Here is a 10367-nt window from a genome sequence, read left to right as displayed (position 1 = left end):
ATACTTTAAATAACTTTTCCTTAAAAGCCTATGTTTAGCTTTTAAAAGAAAATCTTGAAACAACTAAGAATGGTGAATAGTGAATGCTGATTTAGCATGGCTTATAATTAGCTTATCAAAGCAGAGAAGCATCTTAATCACAGTATCAATCCATGACTTGGATGTACTGGTGTTGGACTGAGATGGAAAAAGTTATTAATCACACAACAACAGGTTATAGTCCAACAGGTTTATTTGAAAGCACTAGCTTTTGGAGCGCTGCTCCTTTATCAGGTGGTTGTGGAGGTTAAGATCATTCTCATAGAATTTATAGTCAAAGGAGTCCAGTGTCATGGAGATATGATACAGCAAACAATCTTAGAGTAAAATTTTCATCTTTTATAATGGGATATGCTGGTTTCTTTGATGTGTAAATCCCAGAACTTCTTTTAAATTGCATTCTCAAGATAGCTCAGCTCTTTAAACAATAGGTGTGAAGTCTGTCTGTATCCCAATGCTATGTCAGACTGACAAACCCTCTGTATAGTTTTACAGAGGCTTACATGGATTCATGCAGTTTTTGAGCAAAATAAAATGTAATTCTGCAAGAACAAATTCACCCCATAAGCTTATAAGTGTGTTCATGTAGGAGCGACAGAGTGAGGGTCAATTCACTATCTGTGAGGAAATCAATTTTCATTTAATATGATTTGCATGTAAAGAATATACAAGCCTTTTGCTAGTTAGACTGGACCATGGTCTTACATGATGGTGCAAATGTGGTTTTGCATGGAGCTGAAGATATTTTAACATAAACAATCTGCTTGTGGAATCAAGGAAATGAAGAATTGCCAACCAATATTGAAGAGCACATTCATGCAAATACCTGTATGCAGATCATGAAATTTGTATCAGATGTACTTAGTAAATTTTTAAAAATCACAACTCTTTGAAATGTACCTATTACCTAAATGTATCTTCCTCCCAAAAGAATTGGCTTACTTTTTGGAGCCTTGTCAAAGACCTGAAAAAGTGTACCATCCGCAGTAACTCGTGATGGAGATTAATTTCATCTTGGGCATCTGGGACCTACTGTGTGCAAAGCCCACTTACAGAATAATATTTTAAAAGCAATTACAAAAGATGAGAGAAACTCAATTTTGCATCAAATGAAAGTTGTACTTCAGATTTTGCCATTTGTTTTTGTTGACAGTGTCCATTTTGAACAATTTGTGCTGAAATAACCAGAATAAAAGTTCTGTTCAGCAATATTTATATCTGTTTACACACTGGAAGCATTTCAAAGCAAGGCTCCAAATCACAATGTTCAGGTTTGGACATTTGTAAAGTAATAAAATGTTAATGTTGCAAAATGGAGACTCAGAGTTGAAGATATTTGTCTTGCACTCATCAGGACTAAGAAGCAAGAGGCCAGACTTGGAGATGGAGCACCAACTTAATTGAATTGAAAGAGGGTGCAGATGCAGCAAGAACTTTGAGCTGTCACTCTCAGTTCTCATAACAGATTAGTAGACATTGACCAATCATGGTGGTGCTCTAGGAAATACAGCTGAGATTGGCAGTCTTCATGGCCCCTTCCCAATGATAAAATGGTATAACATTTGTATGAATTCCTTTTGGATACATAAAAAAAGGGCCTTGTTTATCGGCAAGTATTTTACTCACCTGGGAAGATGGAGAAAAGAGGGGAAAAGTATCAATTAAAATAAAACTTGAATAAACCTTTGATAGCATAGCCTTTGGACCAAGTAATGTAACTTAGGAAAAATAGTGCAATTATTTCAGTATATTCAGATTGCTTGGAGTCAGACATGTCAGTACATTAGTCAGGAGACAGACAAAGGAGAGCGGGATAAAAGAAATGCTCATGTCCCAGAGTTGCGAAGAACCATAATGACAGTGAAATGAGAACATTCTTCTGTGAACAAAGCAAACGGCTCCTTTTTTCTGGAGAAGGCGGGCAGATGTGAGACCCTCAGACATTGTACTGGAGAAATAAACAGATAAGAAAATTAGATATTCTTTACAAACAAGATTAAAGACACTGTAGTTGGTCAATTGTTTACCCCTCCCACTCCTTATTGTGCATGTGGTCTGGTGATAATTTATTATTCAAACGTCATAGATGGAATTTAACCAGGACTGGATGAATTGAATTGCATGTACTTTCAGGGATTGGTACATTCAAATTATGTAGGATTCGTGTAAAAGTAATTAATGTCATGTAACAGCCTGGGGAAGATCCAATTAATCCGCGGAAAGAGTGTGTCTTCTGTGCATTTGCATAAAAAAATTACCAGTGAAGCTTCCAAATGTCTCAGTCTGATTTTTGTTCTTTGGGTCAAGGTGAATGATAGACATAACCTCATCTTTACACATATTATGACACACGTTGGGATCAGATAGGACTTGAACCCAGGCCAATTTGGCAGAGAGGTAGGGACACTGCTGTTGCATCACAACAGCCCCTCACCTGTTTGTAATGAGGCTTCTAGAAACCTCAAGTGCATTTCACTGCAAATTGGATGGTAATCATAGATTGATTTTTAGCTGTAGAGTCATAGAATCATACAGCATGGAAATAGACCCTTTGGTCTCACTCATCCACGCTGACCAGATATCCCAAACTGAGCTAGTCTCATTTGCCTGAATGGTCCATATCATTCTAATCCTTTCCTATTCATGTACCTCCCCAAATGTCTTTTAAATGTTGTAATCATAACCACTTCTGTCACTTCCTCTGGCAGCTCATTCCAAACACACACCTCTGTGTGAAAGAAATTGCCCCTCAGGTCCCTTTTAAATCTTTCCCGTCTTACTTTAAACCGATGCCTTCTAGTTTTGGATTCACCTACCCTAGGAAAAAGACCTTGGCTATTTACCTTATCCATTCCCCTCATGATCTTATAAACCTCCATAAAGTTACCCCTCAGCCTCCAATCCTCCAGTGGAAAAATGTCTCAGCCTATTCAGCCTCTCCTTATAACTCCAGCCCTCCTGGCAATATCCTTGTAAATTTTACTGCACCTTTCTAGTTTAAGGACACCCTTCCTATAGCAGGGTGACCAGAATTGTACACAGCATTCTAAAAGTGGCCTCAGCAATGTCTTGTACATCTCAACTCCTAATTTTTAAAATGTTTGGATAAAATGCATTGTTTTTAAAATGTTTTCCAATAGAAGAATCATATTTAATGTTGGGCATGGGATTCTGAGGCTTGCAAGTACAGGCTTGTGGAGCATTGTACACCGTCTACTGTGAATTATCAATGGGATGTGTTGATTGATGTGATCCACCAGTCTTTCAACAAAATGGCCAACATATTTGGCATCATGTGGGCACTGACACTCAACTGCCACTTGCACATTAGGCATAAGATAGGCAAAATAAATATTTGGCTTGATGATAACATCTTGTTATTGGAGAAAACCACTTGCGTACTTATTGTAAAGTATCAGCATGAGACAGCTGGCTCCACGAACTGTTCAAAGTTTGAGACACATTCCCCTTTCAGTGTAGTCTGAAGTTAGCTGTGTAACACTGCTTCTTTTCAATAAACACACAAATGATTATTTCCAACTCAATCTAAAAGGATGCTGTCAAAAAGATGTCTTCATACCATATGAATGAATATTATAATATATACATTCAAAAACTGGTAGCTAATACTAACTAACATGTCAAGTTGACCATTTGCAGTGGGCATCATGCCAATAATGCTCATCAGTCCATGCTTGTCAGCCTAAGGATACAATTCTAACATTAAATGTGATTCTATTAATGGACAGCATCTACTAAATAATCCAGACTATGATAAGAATTATATTGGGGTGCAATCTAAGATTTCTAGTTGGAATATGATGTATTTGTGCATGCTGGACACCACCTTTATTAACATACAAGATCCTGTAATATAGCCAAAAGAAATAAAGTCCTCCTTTGTGATTTTGGAAAATGCACCATGGCAAAAGCCAATCTCTGCTGACCCATGACTAAAAGAGCTTACGGTCTCAAATTTGTGATTGATAATCAACTGTCCCTGGTGCACCAACAAGCCAATGAAGATCAACCAGTACTCATGCATCCCAGTCCTGATGAATGTAAGATGAAAAGCATTAACTTTTTGTCTCCTTTTTAGCAACATTTACATTCTATTATTCTGTATTACCAATTATTACAAATAAATAAATCAATAGCCTACTGTTGAATTTAGTGTGCTCAAATCAAGTTTTGAATGATACATGAAAAATATCTTACCCATGCCATATCCTTTATTTTTTTGACAATCACCTTATATCTGTGCCATTGAAGACAGGTTATTTTTGTTCCAAACCAATTTCCCTTGGCAGCAATTTTCAGCAGCACTGGATTAAGGTATGAGTCAGCAGATTTTACACAATACTCTGACATTGATGGCTACATTGCTTGGGTTTGCAATTCAACAGTGACACATTTCCTTCCCAACATGCCCTTCTTTATCCCACACTATCCCACTATCATCCCCAAACCCTGGCTAAAGTTCAGTTGAAGATATTAAACCAAGGTATATTCTGCAACTCAGATACATTTAAAACTGCCATCCTGCTGTTCAAAAGAGGCAGCATTCTGCCAGTGTGCAGGCCAACCTTTGCTTGACACTCATTGGTAGCAACTGAAATGTCTTACTGCCTGTGCTATCTTGGAACATTTACAGAATATTAATTGAAGGATTCATTTGTTGTTTAAACTAATGTTATCTGTGTTGGTAGCATTGTCAACACCACCTTTCATCAGTCTGTTGATGATCGTAATAGCCTGTTGGATAATAATTCCCAAAGTGTCTTAAACAGCACCTACTAAAAACACAACTACTATAAACTGGAAAGACAAAGGTGGCAGATACATGAGAATGCTGCCATATAAATATTCCCTTTAGAAATATACCATGGTCCCTTCAGTATTGTCATGTCAAGTTCTTGGAACCCAAATGGACTACTTTGATTTAAGAATACAGCTCACAGCGACTTTCTCAAAGACGACTAGGGATGGACTATAAATGATGGCCCTGCCAGTGCTGCCCATGTCTCATGAATGAAATGAAAAAATAATTGGCTGGATAAAACTTTTCCTGTTTTCTTGTGTAAATATCTACTTTGCCAGGTACATGTGAATAGTGTAACTATACTGAAACTGCTTGGCTAGAGGTATGACCAGTTCTGGAGCACAGGTCATCCACAACAGTACAGAATGTTGCCAGTCCCTGTAATATTTGTGTGTTCATCCACTGTGTTCAGCCATGTCTTGATCTTATGTGAAGTGAAACACAATTGGTTGGTACTAATACCTTTAATGGTGTAATCCACAGGAGGAAGTACTACTGGGATGTTAAAGTTGATCTCCATTCACTTTTCTGATTGAGAAATTGCAGAGTACCATTAGACACTCACCCATTGTAATTCATTGAAGAATATTTGCACAACCTTGGTAAGGACAATAAATGGGGGAAATGAAAGAATATAGAGTGATAGAATACTTTTGGATGGATTATCTTAATCCACATTAATCAGTAGAATTATTGTCTATCACCTATTACTAATTAATTTATGATCTCAGTTGATGGACATTTTGATAAAGAACTTGTAACTTTATATGAAAAGATGACAAATCTTCACAGGAATTTAGGTTTGACCCAGTAGGTTTGAGCTCAGTGATTGCATATGCAAAAGACTCTATTTCCCAAAACCAGTTTCCCTTGATTTGTAAGCACTCCAGCTAGTTTGGATGATTAAACTTTGAATGAACAAAATCTTACTTGTAAGGATATTATCTTATTCTCATTGAGGGAACAAATCTGATATTAGCTGGCTAATACTTCCAGCAGAATGATATGCACGAAAACACTTCAACACTGAAAGGATAAGGCGTTGCAGATTTCACACAAAGCTGAAGTGAAAAAAGCATTGTTGCTCTGCAGATCAGGGAACTCATACATTTTGTTGTCAGTGGGGAAAGAGAAATTAAGGCTCAGCACTCAAGAAAATGCTTAAGCAATTCTAAATATTGAGTCAGACGCAGAGTAGTTGAAAATGGGAGGAAACTGCAAAGAAATCTTGGAGTAAAATCAAGTCAGGCTTGAAACAAAACAAAAGATAGTGTCTCAGTCAGGCTCTGCTCACCATATTAGCAGCAAAGTCTCAGTGTGGAGCCTGGCAACACTATCAGCAGAACTGAGCAACGAACCAACTTTAAGCATTCCTGATATTGCAAGTCCATGTTTATGGTGGAGCAAGTTAAAATATTTTACCTTGGTAGACATTTGTGCCTAGACTTACATTGAAAACAAAAAAACAGAATTGTCCACATTTTTCTGAGATTGTTGTGTTCATATATTTCTGCATAAAAAATTAGATGTTAAAAGATTTTTGTCATAGAGTCATAGAGATGTACAGCATGGAAACAGACCGTTTGGTCCAACCCGTCCATGCCGGCCAGATATCCCAACCCAATATAGTCCCACCTGCCAGCACCCAGCCCATATCCCTCCAAATGTTTTCTATTCATATACCCATCCAGATGCATTTTAAATGTTGCAATTGTACTAGCCTCCACCACTTCCTCTGGCAGCTTGTGCCATACATGTACCACCCTCTGTGTGAAAAGGTTGCCCCTTAGGTCTCTTTTATATCTTTCCCCTCTCACTCTAAACCTATGCCCTCTAGTTCTGGACTCCCCCACCCCAGGGAATAGACCTTGTCAATTTATCCTATCCATGTCCCTCATGGTTTTATAAACCTCTATAAGGTCACCCCTCAGCCTCTGATGCACCAGGGAAAACAGCTCTAGCCTATTCAACCTCTCCCTGTAGCTCAAATCCTCCAACCCTGGCAACATTCTTGTAAATCTTTTCTGAACCCTTTCAAGTTTCATAACATTTTTCCAATAGGAAGGAGACCAGGGTTGCATGCAATATTCCAACAGTGGCCTAACCAATGTCCTGTACAGCCGCACATGACCTCCCAACTCCTGTACTCAATACTCTGAACAATAAAGGAAATAATACCAAATGCCTTCTTCACTATCCTATCTACTTGCGATTCTACTTTCAAGGAGTTATGAACCTGCACTCCAAGTTCACTTTGTTCAGCAATGCTCCCTGGGACCTTACCATTATGTGTATACGTCCTGCTAAGATTTGCTTTCCAAAAATGCAGTGCCTCACACTTATCTAAATTAAACTCCATCTGCCACTTCTCAGCCCATTGGCCCATCTAATCAAGATGCTGTTGTAATCTGAGGTAGCCGTCTTCGCTGTCAACACCTTCAATTTTGGTGTCATCAGCAAACTTACTAACTACACCTCCTATGCTCACATCCAAATCATTTATATAAATGATGAAAAGTAGTGGACCCAGCACTGATCCTTGTGGCACTCTACTGGTCACAGGCCTCCAGTCTGGAAAACAACCCTCCACCACACAATGTCTTCTACCTTTGAGCCAGTTAAACGCCCCTATCATCTCTGCCTCCACCACTAACCCTGGCAGCATGTTCCAGACACCTACCACTCTCTGTGTAAACCAAAACTTGCCCCTCACTCTTCTTTGAACTTTCCCCCTCTCACCTTAAATGCATGGCCTCTAATATGAGACATTTCAACTCTGGGGTAAAAGTTTCTGACTGTCAACCCTCTCTTTAAATCTCATAATTTTATTGACTCCTATCAAGACTCCTCTCAGCCTCTGCCACTCCAGAGAAAACTTCCTGAACTTTTGCAGCCTCTCTTAATAGCTCATACCCTCTAATCCAGGTAGCATCCTGATAAACCTCTTTTGTATCCTCTCCAAACCCTCCACATCCTTCCTGCAATGTGGCAACCAGCATTGAAAGTAATGTTCTAAGTATGGCCTAACCAAAGTCTTATAAAGCTACAACATGACATCCTGACTCGTGTGTTCAGTGCTTCAACCTAAAGGCAAGTATGCCATCTGCCTTCTTTATCACTATATCTATTGTATGGCCATTCTCAGGGAGATATGGACTTGAACCCCAAGATCCCTCTGTATGTCAGTGTGGTTGATCGGCCATTGACTCAATACCTTTCCTTGACATTTGATCTCCTCAACTGCAGCACCTTACACTTGGCTGGATTAAACTCCATCTCCATTTTCTCTGCCCATACCTACAACTGATCTATCTCCTACTGTATCCTTTGACAACCTTCGACATTATTCATTACTCCACTGATCTTTGTATTGTCAGCAAATTTACTAACCTATCCATCTACATTTTCATCTAACTTTTTTTTATATATATCACAAACAGCAGAGGTCCCAGTACAAATACCAGTGGAATACCACTCCCGCCACAGCCCTCTGCCTTCTATGGGCAAACCAATTTTGAACTCAAGAGACCAAGTCACTGTAGATCCCATGCATCCTAATTTTCTGGATGAACCTACCATGAGCAACCTTGTTGCAAGCCTTACTAAACTCCATGGAGAAAGTGAGGACTGCAGATGCTGGAGATCAGAGCTGAAAATGTGTTGCTGGAAAAGCGCAGCAGGTCAGGCAGCATCCAAGGAACAGGAGAATCGACGTTTCGGGCATCAGCCCTTCTTCAGGAATGAGGAAAGTGTGTCCAGCAGGCTAAGATAAAAGGTAGGGAGGAGGGACTTGGGGGAGGGGCGTTGGGAATGCGATAGGTGGAGGGAGGTCAAGGTGAGGGTGATAGGCTGGAGTGGGGTGGGGGCGGAGAGGTCAGGAAGAAGATTGCAGGTTAGGAAGGTGGTGCTGAGTTCGAGGGATTTAACTGAGACAAGGTGGGGGGAGGGGAAATGAGGAAACTGGAGAAATCTGAGTTCATCCCTTGTGGTTGGAAGGTTCCCAGGCGGAAGATGAGGCACTCTTCCTCCAACCGTCGTGTAGATAACATCCAATGTTTTACCCTCATTGATCAAATTTGGCACTTCCTCGAAAAATGCAATCAGATTAGTAAGTAATGACCTGCTTGGTACAAAGCCATGCTTACTGATCCTAATTAGGCCATGATATTCCAAATGTCTGTCAATCCTATGCCTGAGAATTTTCTCCAATAGCTTCCCAACCACTGATGTGAGACTTGCTGGTTTATAATTTCCTGGATTATCCCTATTTCCTCTCTTGATCAGAGGAATAACAGTAGATTGGATTACTTACAGTGTGGAAACAGGCTCTTTGGCCCAAAAAGTCCACACCGACCCTCCAAAGAGCAACCCACCCAGACCCATTCCTCTACATTTACCCCTTCACCTAGCACTACGGGCAATCTAGCGTGGCCAATTCACCTAACCTGCACATTTTTGGACTGTGGGAGGAAACCGGAGCACCCAGAGGAAACCCACGCAGACATGGGGAGAATGTGCAAACTCCACACAGACAGTTGCCTGAGGCGGGAATTGAACCCAGGTCTCTGGCGCTGTGAGGCTACTCACCAGTCCTATCAGACCTCTCCAGTGGCTGGTGAGGATGCAAAGGTTTTGGTCAAGGCCCCAGCAATCTCCTCTCTTATCTCTCTCAGTGACCTGGAATAGATGCCATCAGGTCCTGGGGACATATCCATCTTAATGCTCTTCAAGAGACCCAACACCACTTCTTTCTCGATCTCAAAATGCTCTCGCATATTAACATGCTTCACATTAATCCCAGTTTCCACTATGTCTTTCTCTTGGATGAATGAATACTGACACAAAATACTCATTTAGGATCTCATCACAATCCTCTGCCTCCAAGCACAAGTTCCTTCCTTTAACCATAAGCAGTCCTACTCTATCCATAATTGTCCTTTTAGTTTTAATATATGTATAGAATGTCTAGGAATTCTCTCTACCCCTACTTATCAAGGTCATTTCATGGTCCCTCCTTGCTTTCCAAATTCCATATTTGAGTTAAATCCTGCTTTCTTTATGTTGCTCACATGTCCGGTCCAATTTTAGCTTTCTAAACCTTACAGTTTTTTTTCCCTTTTGACTAAATTCACAACCTCCTTCATTATCCAATGGTCCCTCACCTTGCCAACGTTATCCTTCCTCCTTACTAGAGCATGCTGGTCCTGAACTCTGATCAGCAGATCTTTAAGCAACTCCCCCATGTCAAATGTGGACTTGCCCGATAACAGTTGCTCCCAATTAACACTCCCTAGCTCTTTCCTAATACTGACGTAATTTGCCCCTCCATTTTAATACCTCTCACAAGGTCCTTATTCATAACTATCTTAAAACTTAAGAGTTGTAATCACTGTTCCCAAGATGCTCTCCGACTGAAAGGTCAGTCACCTGGTCAGGCTCTTTAGCCAATGCAAGATCCAGTCTGGTCTGTCCTCTAGTTAGATTATCCACCTGCTATTTCAAGAAA

General features: G+C 40.1%; 1 long non-coding RNA gene across 1 annotated transcript in view; it reads right to left on the bottom strand.

Moving 5' to 3' along the window:
- Nucleotides 1-249: 249 nt before the first annotated feature.
- Nucleotides 250-10367, bottom strand: part of LOC140453302 (uncharacterized) — a 68546-nt gene continuing 58428 nt past the window's right edge. The window contains exon 3 of the long non-coding RNA XR_011952340.1: nucleotides 250-1987. This is a non-coding gene — a long non-coding RNA (uncharacterized lncRNA). The remainder of the gene's footprint in view (nucleotides 1988-10367) is intronic.

This window comes from Chiloscyllium punctatum, chromosome 27, assembly GCF_047496795.1.
Source record: "Chiloscyllium punctatum isolate Juve2018m chromosome 27, sChiPun1.3, whole genome shotgun sequence".
Lineage (NCBI taxonomy): Eukaryota > Metazoa > Chordata > Chondrichthyes > Orectolobiformes > Hemiscylliidae > Chiloscyllium > Chiloscyllium punctatum.
Note: the sequence above shows the minus strand (reverse complement) of the source record. Positions and strands in the feature narration are given on the sequence as shown.